Raw genomic sequence first — 11,871 nt, 5'->3', positions numbered from 1 at the left:
GGTTTCCATGAGAAACTGGGAGGAATGTGTTTTATTAACATTCTTTGTGGAATGCATATGCACTTCTTGTTCATCAAATCCAAAGCAGCCCACCGGCTCTCTAATCAAAAGCAGCCCGTGACGCCTTTTAAGTGGGGCTCAAGTGTCTTCTAAGAAGCAGCATGTCCATATGAATGCCACAAATGACCACATGTTAAAGGGTGTTGATCCACAACCAGTTTCGTGTGATCCCTTCCTGAGAAAGAAATGATACAAATCATTTTGGCGAGATTATGACACGGAAACTATGTAAATGTGCGCCTCACTATCAGACATTTAGCACTGATTAACTAACTGTGTCTCAAAAATCAAACTCCTGTTGTATTTTTTTAAAAATTCTTTTGGTTTTGTTTTTCTTCTCTCTCATAGCTTATTCCGTCTTCGATGTTTTAACCCTGCTCTTTGGCATTCCAGAGCTGAGGGGCAATTTCAAGTTTAGAAAAGTGAAGGAGCCCAGAGATCAAGGGACCTCTGCGCTGAAGAAACACACAGGCTAACATGGTGAGGGTCATGGCAAACATGCATGTTTAAACACAGGACTGGGAATCATTCAGCTGTCAATCATTTCAAAGACAGAAGGATGAAGCCGTACAGTAGAGTTTCACTTTGTATCCAAGTGGCTAATGGGAAATGTTGAATGGACGCCATGATGGTAGTGGTGATGCTTCATTAGCATCTTGTTTTAAATATGCAATGTCACTTCAAAGCATTTTGCCACATAAGGGCTATAATTTTAATGTGCAGTTCATTCAAATGACTGAAAATGTGCTGCCTTTATTTGACCACAAAATTACTGTTGATTCAATTTTAATTTTCAGTGACCAAATCATACAGCATTGTGCTACACACAGTTTTAGTCACTCTGGATAATCTACAGAACTCACTGTCAGTAGTTTTTAGTGGTAGGATTTCTTCAGTAGCAGCTAAATGTAATGGATTATTTTAGGGTTTTGCAATCACATTTTGGATGAGTAACAATATAGTGTTAAGTGAATAAGGCCCCTGAGACAGAGGCCTTGGCTGGTCCCTTATCATCCTGCAACTGAGGGGAATAATTTATGTTCCTGGTTGGTTGATGTGTGGTTACTTGAGGCTGATGGCAGCGCCTGGGAAATCAATTCCTAAAGACACAAAGCGATGGTTAACTAGTGAGTGGAAACCACCACTCACTAGGTAAAAATATGTATTGCCCAACTGATTGGTTAATATCTCCTTGTGATTGACATAGTTGCCCATAATTTGTAGGGACAATACTGACTGACTGCTCGCCGTCTTCTGTCCGAGCAGCAGTGAAACTGTGAAAAGTGCAACACAAATCAGAAACTGAATGAATATTATCCTTTCTGGTTGACATTGCACTTTTTCAAGTATAACTACCACTTGACTTATACTTAGCAAGTACTTGCATACAAGAATAACTGTTTTCAATGCTGTGTAGTGCACAACAGTAAAATAGTTGCAACAGCTTCAGAAACACACTGCTTGATTAGGGTAAGACAACGATAGCTTGTGCAGGAGGCCCAACACTTGCTAGTAGTATATTAATTTAATTAACTAAAGCATCATCACAGGGAAATGTCTGCTCAAAGGCTATTTTGAGTTGTAAAAAGTACCTCCATCCAGTGATGTCTACAAAAGTTCTGACTGCAGTGAAAATGGCTTACCTCTTGGCAAAAAGATAAAACTCAAGTGCCACGATGATGAAAATGTTAAATAAAGCAAATCAAATCCACTTTTATCTCAATTTATGTGGGTTGGCAAAAGATAGCTGACAGATGGAGCTGAAACACACAAAACCTATCCGATCCACATGGTTAGATACCACTAGAGGCAAGTTAAGAGGGAAAAAAAGCCCTTTTTAAAGCCATTTGAGCGGTGTCACCTTTTCAACAACCACATCACATCCTTTACCTCTTTTTAACAAGCTAAGCCTCAAACATGTACTCAGTCGGTATTTGTGGAGAAGCTGTGACTCAACTAGCCACTGACACAGTGACTAAGAGCCACTTGGTTGCAGGAAACACAAAGCAAATCAAAACAAGCACTTTTTGATCTGTGTGGTCTCTTTGTGGAGCGGCGGACGTGGTGAGGCAGCGGGGAGCGAGGGGGAGGCTGCCGTGTTTCACCTCCTCGAAAATCAGACAGAAAGTCATTGATTTTCCCATGACATACCCAACCCCCCCAAAACACACCCTTCAGAGTCAGACGGCTGGTGTGGTGAACATGCACACCATCTCACATGAAAAAAAAAACCCATGCTCCTTAAACCCGGAGCCCTACCCCCCACCTTGGCCCAGCGACCACCCCCTCTTCTCCTATCTCTCCCTGGCTGTCTCTCTCTCGCTCCCCCTGTCTCATTTATGCCTTTGCAGAGCAGCTGCTGCCCAGAGAACTGAGGGAGCAGCATTCACATCTGAGCACATTAGTCACCAGATGTCACCTTTTGCTGCCAGCCCATCGAACATCCAGGCAGACAATGCCCCATGCATTCTGAACATCTGACTTACGATGTCTCCTACAAAGGGGGCTGGGTGGTGCTCTGGACTCCCAACAGCCATGGCTGGTGAAGCTCAAAGCCACGTCGACAGTGACACCTACAGCTTGTCCACACACACTTAAAGTAGTAGCTGTTCTTGAGGGATTACTATCAAACGCCACCTTGAGATACCCAAGCTGATAGGGGATGAGATCCCTCTGCAGAATGGATTAAGGCAGGCGGATTTTACACGAAAAACAGCTACTTATTTTATCATCACCAAACACTTTATTGAGAAATGTGCCCAGAATTTGGAGTGTTTACCTGTTTTCCTGTATCCTAAATATGTCTGAGCTGCTCAGAGATCTGAGTCATGCGCAGAGATGCTTTCTGACAACCCTGATGCTGCTTTTGACACTTGCAACAGATCTGGTGCTGTCACCTTGAGGGTATCAAATCTGTGTTCAGGCTGAAAGACAGCAGCTTGGCGTGCTCTGCACTACAGACATAAGGAGACAGTTTGCATGTATTTGCCAAGTAGAAGGTCTCTCTCAGAGAAGTAAACAGTGGTAAGAGCACACAGAATAGCAAAAAAACCCCAGAGGCATAAAATGTGTGAATTGCAGAATTCCATTAACCAGCACATGTATTTTTTTAAGCCTCGGGTTGAAGTGAAAGTTTTTGTTTTGAAATATATGCCTTTTTCACTTTAGTTCACACGTGCTTTTAAATAACTTCTTTTGTAAATAACTTCTTCATGACACTTTTGTGACATCACTGATGCTTAATATCACATCCCTACAATTATAATTTGCAATTTTGGTATTTCTTACAATCAGAAAAACAGGTGTAACAACTCTGTGATAATCCCTGGGGTTGAGGAGTCCTCACAGACTGACTGCGTGGTCACGGTGCCGAACAAACACTCATTTGTAGATCTCCTCATTCAACAGCTGCTTCTGGAGAGTAGCTTCTAGACATCAAATGGATGTTTTACAAAAACACCACCAGCTACCCACCCATTAGAACTTCACCTTTCAGGCAGTGTGAGCAACGTCATTGACAACACTACACTCATTCTGCTCTCTTCTGTCTTTCCTATTTTGGCTAAACATAACTTACTCTATAAGACACACCAATACATACTTGCATATTTGACGTCATCAGGTTTGCAGGCCTTTTGTTAAAATGAGAGGGAGCAAGGTCAGGAAGTATAAGTAATATATTTCCAGGCATAACAATCCACCATAAAAAGCTTTCAGAATAGATACCTATATTAGTCAGTGGGGTGTAAAATGGACAAGTAAATATTTGCAGCAAAGATTCATTTAATAGGGAAACTGCATACTGTATAGGAAGTTAAGGGTGCCAAAAAAGGGTGCCAAGGTACTGTTTCATAGACATTTTGGCGAGGTCCCTCCCACCTTCCTGCCTTCTCGGCCCTGTACGTTGTCCTGGCTGCCCCATTGGACGTTACACCTTTAAAGTAACAATGAAAATTTAAGTTAACTGTTCAGCATCACCATAACAAATAAATCCAAAGGCTGAGAAATCGCAAGCTCTAAGGCAGTTTTATTAGTTTTAAATAAACCCTGTGGCTAGCTTTGCAGATTAGAGGGGAAAATTAAAAAAGGATCCTAAAGATGATGAGTGTTTAGAGTAGATGGTTGTGAAGGTAGATGACAGAGCTTTTCACAGATTGTCATATCAATTCACCATAAGGACATCAAGCACAACTCTATTTATACTTTTCCATTCCATTATGTTGCTCAACTGTTGACTTGTTTACAGAACTGTCAAGTCATCAAGTTGCTCATCATGCCATCGTAAGCCAAGTTGTACTATACTGCATCCTTTAGTCACAGGATACTTTACACAATCTCTCCATACAGTGAAATAACCTCAGGAAGTCCATATCATGGGGTCAAATTTAACTCACACAGATACATAAAAAAATTGTTTTTTAATTTATGTATTTATTTATTAATCTTTGCTTCATGTTCAGCAGGGCATGGGCTCAACAGTCTTAAATTCTTAGATTCATAGTTTCATCAGACAAAACAACAATTTAAGTCCTGTTTCACTTCAACTGTTTATCCTTGTTACACCTTATCAGTAGTATGATCCTCCATCCTCCGCCTGTCTTTGCCGCTCTCCATATATTAAACGAGGGGTGGCACTTTCCCCTCATAGCGCTATCTGCTACGTCGAGTCACCTCCAGACACATTAGCATATTTATCATCAGCTTCACAGACTTCAAAGTCAGTGCTTGCTTCTCACAGCGATGAGGAAGCGCCACCAGGAAGCCAGCACAGATTGCAAAGCACTAGGTGTTCCCCAGGGATCAAATATCCATTTAGGTAAAGGGGGGGCTGGGCTATAAGCAGAATTCAATTCATTTATTTGCAGTGGTGATGATGTCTTTAGCAGTGACTTTAAATATTTACTCAGTGCTAACTGCAGCTTTCACCATCGTTCTCTGATGTTAACACGCTAATGCTGGAGGAAGCACTTAAGATTTTTTTTAAAGATTTGTTTATATGCCACACAGCAAAACATACATCAAGAGAGTAAACAGAGTGTAAGCCATACATATCATAAGATGCAAATGAACACTCTCGACATGTACTTTTCTTTTTTTTTGCTTCTATTTCTTCATAAATCCTTTAATCTGTATCTGTGCTGCCAGGAAACTGGATAAACAGTACAGTAAATCTTCTGTAAACAACATCAGTCTTACCTGTGCTTCGTCCGCCCCTGAAAGCTGGGTGGGTCAGGCTGCATTTGTCCTCTCTGAGTGCACACTTGATAGACAGCTTGTCTCAGTGTGCGGCCAGTAAAACAACTACTCAGGTTAAAGAGAGGTCAGCGAGCAATAGGTTTCCCACTGCACTGCAGCGTATTGCTGTATGTGGCAAGGTTCAAGTTAGAGGACAAGGTGTACATTGACCAAAGAGTAACAATACAGTCAGGTTCAGTAAACCCATCAGTATTTACAAGACTCAAAGCATCCACAATATTTTAAGGACTGAGCAATGAAAAAAAAAAAAAAACATCTGATAGGAATAAAACTTGTTATTTATCCTTTATTCCAAATTACTCAGTTATACAATTTGAGATAGCAACACGGTTTCTTGCAAGCAGATATTTGTTGATAATCTTCTGCAATTTAATGCACATTTTGTGCAAGGTGATGTTTTTAGATACATTTTTAGATGTTTGTGGCAAACCTTTGGTGGATTTGTAGCAATGTTGTTTCACCTTTGGCACCTTAACACGATGCCAGTGTTTGATGTCAAACCATTAAATTTGTGATAACAGATTTGACAAAATTAATAATAAAATTAAGGTTATGTCCTCTGGATTTTATTTAGTTTTCAAAGTTCACAAAACTGTTTCGAAAATCATTATATTTCTTTTAAATATCTAGCTTTAGTTTTTGTGAGTATGGGAAAGGCTACTGTAAGAACTTCACAAATAATCTGCAAATGCCACACATGAAGTTTCCTCTCATGTACATTATGCCAAATTATGTGACACAGCACTAATCTTGCAAGTTTAACTGTAAGTAACTGTAAGCTTCAGTTCTCAAACTTGTTAACATCAAAAGTAGAGTTGGGTAGTTTACCCATATCTGGAAAATATCTCAGTGAGGCCTCTTAAAATTGAAGAATACAGTGTTTTCCATCCATCCATCAGCTGTCCATCCATCAGAGGATCATGGGATACTATAAAGGCTACTCCAGCTGACACCTTGGACAGGTTAACACTCTGTTGAAGGGACATCAGAAAGAGACAGAAAAATATCTATCCTCACGTTCACCTTTTCTGCCAGTTCAGAATCCCTGATTAACCTTTCAAAAATGTCTCCCACAGTGGACTGGGGCTGGATGTGGGAGCACCTGGAGAAAACCCACACAGGCTTAGGGTGATGAGGTTAGCAGCAGGTTTGAATGCAGAACCCTCTTGCCACGAGGCAACAGTGCAGTAGTGTGCTGTGCAACCACCAAGAAAACCTTGATGAATAATTAACAACTAGTCTACACTGGAAGACTAAACAATTACTGCCAGGAATGCCAGGAAGGGACACGGGGTCTTTGGCACAAGTGACAAACTTGTGACCAGAAGGACCAGAAGGGAAGACTGGTTCCCTTCAGTCATATTGCCATTAAAACAAGAAGGTTTTTACCTGAAGTGGATTTTTTGTGACATTAACACAGATCACAATTTCTCTGGTTTTTGTCACTTGCAAGACATCAGTACACATGTGGTCATTTCTGGTCAACTAGGCCTTAGTTTTGGTTTTCCCTTCATCTGTGCAGAATAATAATGGATATTTGTGTCTATTTATCACAGGCAGCACAGGGCTCGTGTGTAGGCGCTTCCTGTGAACCACCACAGAGTGAATTGCAATCTCACATGTTCTCCCTTGATTTTTAAACATACATGCTCTGTTAATAATGTGCTTTGAATCATTAATATGCTACATTGTAGGCACCCATTGTAATTGGAAAATTAGTTACAGCACAGTGTCTAACTGCTTCCTACATCACTAATGCCAGCCCTCTCTCTGTGTCATCTAAACCCAATGCTAATGAAGCCTGGGCACACAACATGCAGAAGGTTGAATATCAATTTAATCAGTCCCTCCCTGCAGGGGCTTTCAGAGAGAAATGACAGCCAAAGTGCATTAGTAATTCAACTGCTGTCACTTCTCATAGCTGCTTACCTTGCAAACAAACTGCTCTAATGGCACCTGCCTGCTGGGCAATTTCGGCACTGTAGAGGCAACAGAACATGAAATGGACTGGAGACCACTGACCTAAATACAAAAAAGGATGACTCTAAACAAGGGGTAGCTCTCTTGTTGTCAAAGTGGGAAATATCTGGGTAGAGTGTATGCACATCGAGAGTAGTTCACTGAGATTGTGTCTCTACTTTCAAGGCACACTTTTAATGGAAGTGGAAGAACAGTAGCGTTGTATCAATATATATTCTTTTCAGGGAAAAAAAAGCTTCTTGATCTGAAATTCCTGCCAATTATTTTGTCATCAAAAACATCTTCCCCTCACGTTTCTAATTAATATCTACAGATAAGAGGTGCAAACAATACTTAAATACAGAAATGGATAAAAGAAAGAGTTCATTACCTCCACTCATACAATTGAATTGCTTTGACATAATCCCCTCTTATTCCTCAAGGGGATGGGGGAGGGAGAAAGCTCCACGGGAGATGGGATTGGGTGCATGTGTGTGCGTGTGTGTGCTGGGGGGTGGTATGGCTCATTTCAGTGTCAGCCTCTGTACGTCAGCAAGGGGGAAAAATATGCAATTTCTCACTGCTCCTAGTGTAGCAGTCCATGTTTTCATTCATGTGTCATCATAACACACTGATGCTGCTCAGTGTGTCAGCTTGAAGGCCTGATATGAACTTGATGACTGGTGAACTAGTGCCACCTGTTGTTAGTAGTCACAAGTGTTACATTTTTGAATTGCTTTGATTTTGAAATGAATCTGTTTTGCTGTTTTCGTTTTAAATTTTGTGTGTGTGTGTGGTAATCTTTCTCTCCTGGACTGCAGCGCGAGTCCTCTCTTTTCAGCCAACTGCATGCTCAATATGCTGCGGCCAGATGCCTCTTAGCAGCCAAGCCCCTTCGCATCAATATGTCAGGTCAATAGTGTTGGTGGTATTGAATGTGTCAAAGAAAAGAACTTCACTCAGGGAGGTGGAGTGGTGGTGGCAGAGAGGATGGGATCCAGGTCTCCTCCAGCCAAATATATCCATTCCAAGACAGAAGAAAAAAAAATCAAGGCCAGGCACGGCTGGGCAGAAAGCAAGAGTAAAGATGAGTCAAGAGGTACCATCAGAAATATAGTGTCACCCCCCAAAAAAAGAAAAAGAAATGCTAGTTTTGAACCCAAAAGTGCATCCACGGTGTGACTTTCTGCTGCATGGTTGCCAAAGCAGCAACAGACACACCTTTGCACAGTCACTCATGTAGACATGATGTTATATGCTGCTCTCCGGTTTATAACATAGCAGCAACATGGCTGGGAGTTCTCTCAAAGGCATTACGCAAACCTGTAATGAGGAGCCGCCTGGCGTGATTAGTATTATCTTGGACACCTATTAAATCCTGATTGGATGACACAGAACAAGACTAAACATTTCCCATCCGGTCGCAGCAACTGCTCATTTAATCACGGCAGATACTGAAGCAAAAGAGCATTTGCTTGAGTACCCCGGCCTCACGCATGAATATTTAAAATGCTGCACGCAGTCAATGAGACTACCTGATTGTCTGTTTAACCAAGGCCGGCTGCTTTTTTAGTAGACTCCCTCTCGTCTTTAACTACTGCAGCGCTCCAGTGAGAATCCCCTTGAACACAATTGATTCATAGTTATCTATCTCATAGCTGAGGGCTGGGTAATCACAGCCAGAGAATCAAATCTCCCACACTACTGGTCCACAAGGGAGAAGAGTTTGTAAAGAAACAGCCCTCCTCCCTGCTTTAATTGTGTTTTTGGCCAGTGGCATACAGATTTAAGTGGTGTTATTGTTGTTTTTTTTTCAATGTTGGGATTACGGAAAATGATTTAATTAATCTCAACAAGGGTATGTGTTATCAAGCTTCTAATTAATCAAGCCAAAAATGTGCAGGCTTGATACTATCAATAGATTTGGAAGTGCATGCCACTGCAGATGTTTTTAAACGTTTTAAATTACAGAATCAGATTTTTCTTTTATGTTGTAGTATTTAGGCACGGTGGTAGTTCTGAGTTATTTACAAAGGTATTAGAGGTATCTGCCTCGTCATTATCTGCAATGACAGTGATACAAAGAGATGGAGAGAGTTTTTAAAACCTAGCAGCTACGTAATCTGGATAATAAAACCAGAAATGTTAATGACAGTTATCATGAGGATTTTTTTTTGGGGGGTAGTAGAAACTGGTTGTTATTAGTGGACATTTTAAAATGTGCAATAAAAAAACAAGATTATACTGTAGGTTAGAGCTGTGTGCATTAATACATGCGGATTCACGCATACACTTTCACACAACTCTGATCTCTCAGATTGTGCAGTATGCAAATGTTTTGCCATCAACTCGACCCAGCGGAGAATGACAGTAACATTTGATGCAGCGCAGCTTTTTAGTGGAGTCCCTGCAGAAAGCTATTTTCACAGGATGTTATGTATGCATTTTTCAGACAGATTGCTGCAGGAGACAGGAGCTCTGGGGGGGGGGGGGCAGGGGGGGAGCAAACACGACTGGAATGAAACACAAACCATATTCTGCTGAATGAAGCCAACCACAGGGCAGGCCATAAAGAAAGCTGCAGTCACCTCATATTTTTACACAGCAAAAATAACAATTTTTATAAATTTTTGAAACCTTTATCCCTCCAAGATTTAGGAAAAGACATTTTTATAACCAAAATGTTTTACTCTCACAAGCACAGCTCGTTTTTGGTGTACCATAACTACTGGTTCACACAAATGAGCTTCCAGTAGTTGCTCATTTATTGCACACAAAGCAACTTTCAGCTGCTCCCTTATTCACAAGGGGTTGCCACAGCAGGTAGCACCACATGTTTGATTTGCCAGATTTTTTTTTGATTTTTTTTTACGCTGGATGCCCTTCTTGATGCAACTACAAACGCATTTGTTTTTCCTCCCGGGATCGACCCGGGGATCTTTAACTTGTTAGGTGAATGTGTAGACTGCTACACTGTGGAGCCACTTAATTTATTGCACACAGCTATTCAAGCAATTATACAAGAAACTGTGAACCACTTTGTATCTTTGACTCCTTAAACTGCTACTGTACCTTATTTGCATAATATAAATGTGAAACCATTACAGTGAGTGTCACGCAGTCCCATATTGAATTATACAGCAAGACACCATTACCAAATATCATTTTCACAGCGTTCCATTTTCTTGTGGACTTCAAGGTGTGCAGATCAAACATTGCAGTCTGAGCTAAATATTGAAATGCATAATGAATACTGTACATAACAAACTGCTTTATTGATATTAGACTCTTTATATGGGTTCCTTGTTGCTAATCAACCAGTTTTTATTGTCTTTGTTTTGCAAAAGATTCACATCTATCATTAAAGGTCATATATCATTAAGACAGTAAAATGAAGAACCAAATGAATACATCAGGTTGTTGACATGTTTGTTTTTGCATATAGATGTAGCATAGTAAACACCTAATCAGCCAATCGCATGCATTTAGGCATGTAAATAAAGTAAAGATAACCTGCTGAAATTCAAACTGAGCATCAGAATGGGGAAGAAAGGTAATCTATGCAGTATCTTTGAACATGGTGTGGTTTTTGGTGCCAGATGGGCTGGTCTGAGTATTTCAAAAACTGCTGCTTTATTGGGATTTTCCCACACAACTGTGAACCACCTTGATGCCAGAGGTCAGAGGAGAATAGCCAGCCTGCTTACAGCTAATAAGAAGAAGTGACTTTTTTTTTTTTTTTTTTACAACCAAGGTATACAGAAAGGCATTTCTGACATGCTGGACCTTGAAGCAGATGGGCCTCAGCAGCAGAAGACCACACCGGGTAGCGGTCCTGAACAGGAAACTGAGGCCACACTTCCAAAAGCAGGCAGTAGATGACTGGAAAAATATTGCATTGTCTGATGAGTTTTAATCTGTGATAAATCACATAGTGTCAGAATTTGACATAAACAACATGAAACCATGGATCCATCCTGACTTGTATCAACATTTCAGGTTGGTGAGGGGTTATAATGACAGGGGGGGATTTTTGTTTTGATTAAATGCCACAGCCTCCCTGACTATAGTTGTTATTATTGATTATTATCTTGCCATGAATCTATGCCATGAACAGTCAAGGCAGTTTTGAAGGCAAAAGGGGGTCAAACCTGGTACTAGGAAGGTGTACCTAATGAAGTGGTCGTTGAGGTTATGTTAGATAATAATTGTTGCAAGTAAATAACAAGCAGATATACTGACTGAAGACACATTAAGGAATCCATGTGCACATATTACTATTAGTATTATGGCTATGAGGAGTACAAGAAATAAACTATTTTACATGAATAAACTTACACAACCTAGACTGCACTGACTTCACTCACACAATAATGAATAAAATGGTCAGATTTTTAAATTTAAATCTTCCATAATACATTTATTACAGTGTGTTAGAGGATTTTGTATATATCCATTATCTATAGTCCATTATGTGTGTGCCTCTTTTTCATTAATGACAAATTGAGAGTAACCCTAAGAATCCCCTGCAAAGCCTCACAACGTCTCCATCTCTTGTGTTGTGTTGCTGCTAAAACGAGTGCCTATATATGCCCC

The sequence above is a fragment of the Oreochromis aureus genome, linkage group 8, assembly GCF_013358895.1.
Source record: "Oreochromis aureus strain Israel breed Guangdong linkage group 8, ZZ_aureus, whole genome shotgun sequence".
NCBI lineage: Eukaryota > Metazoa > Chordata > Actinopteri > Cichliformes > Cichlidae > Oreochromis > Oreochromis aureus.
Note: the sequence above shows the minus strand (reverse complement) of the source record.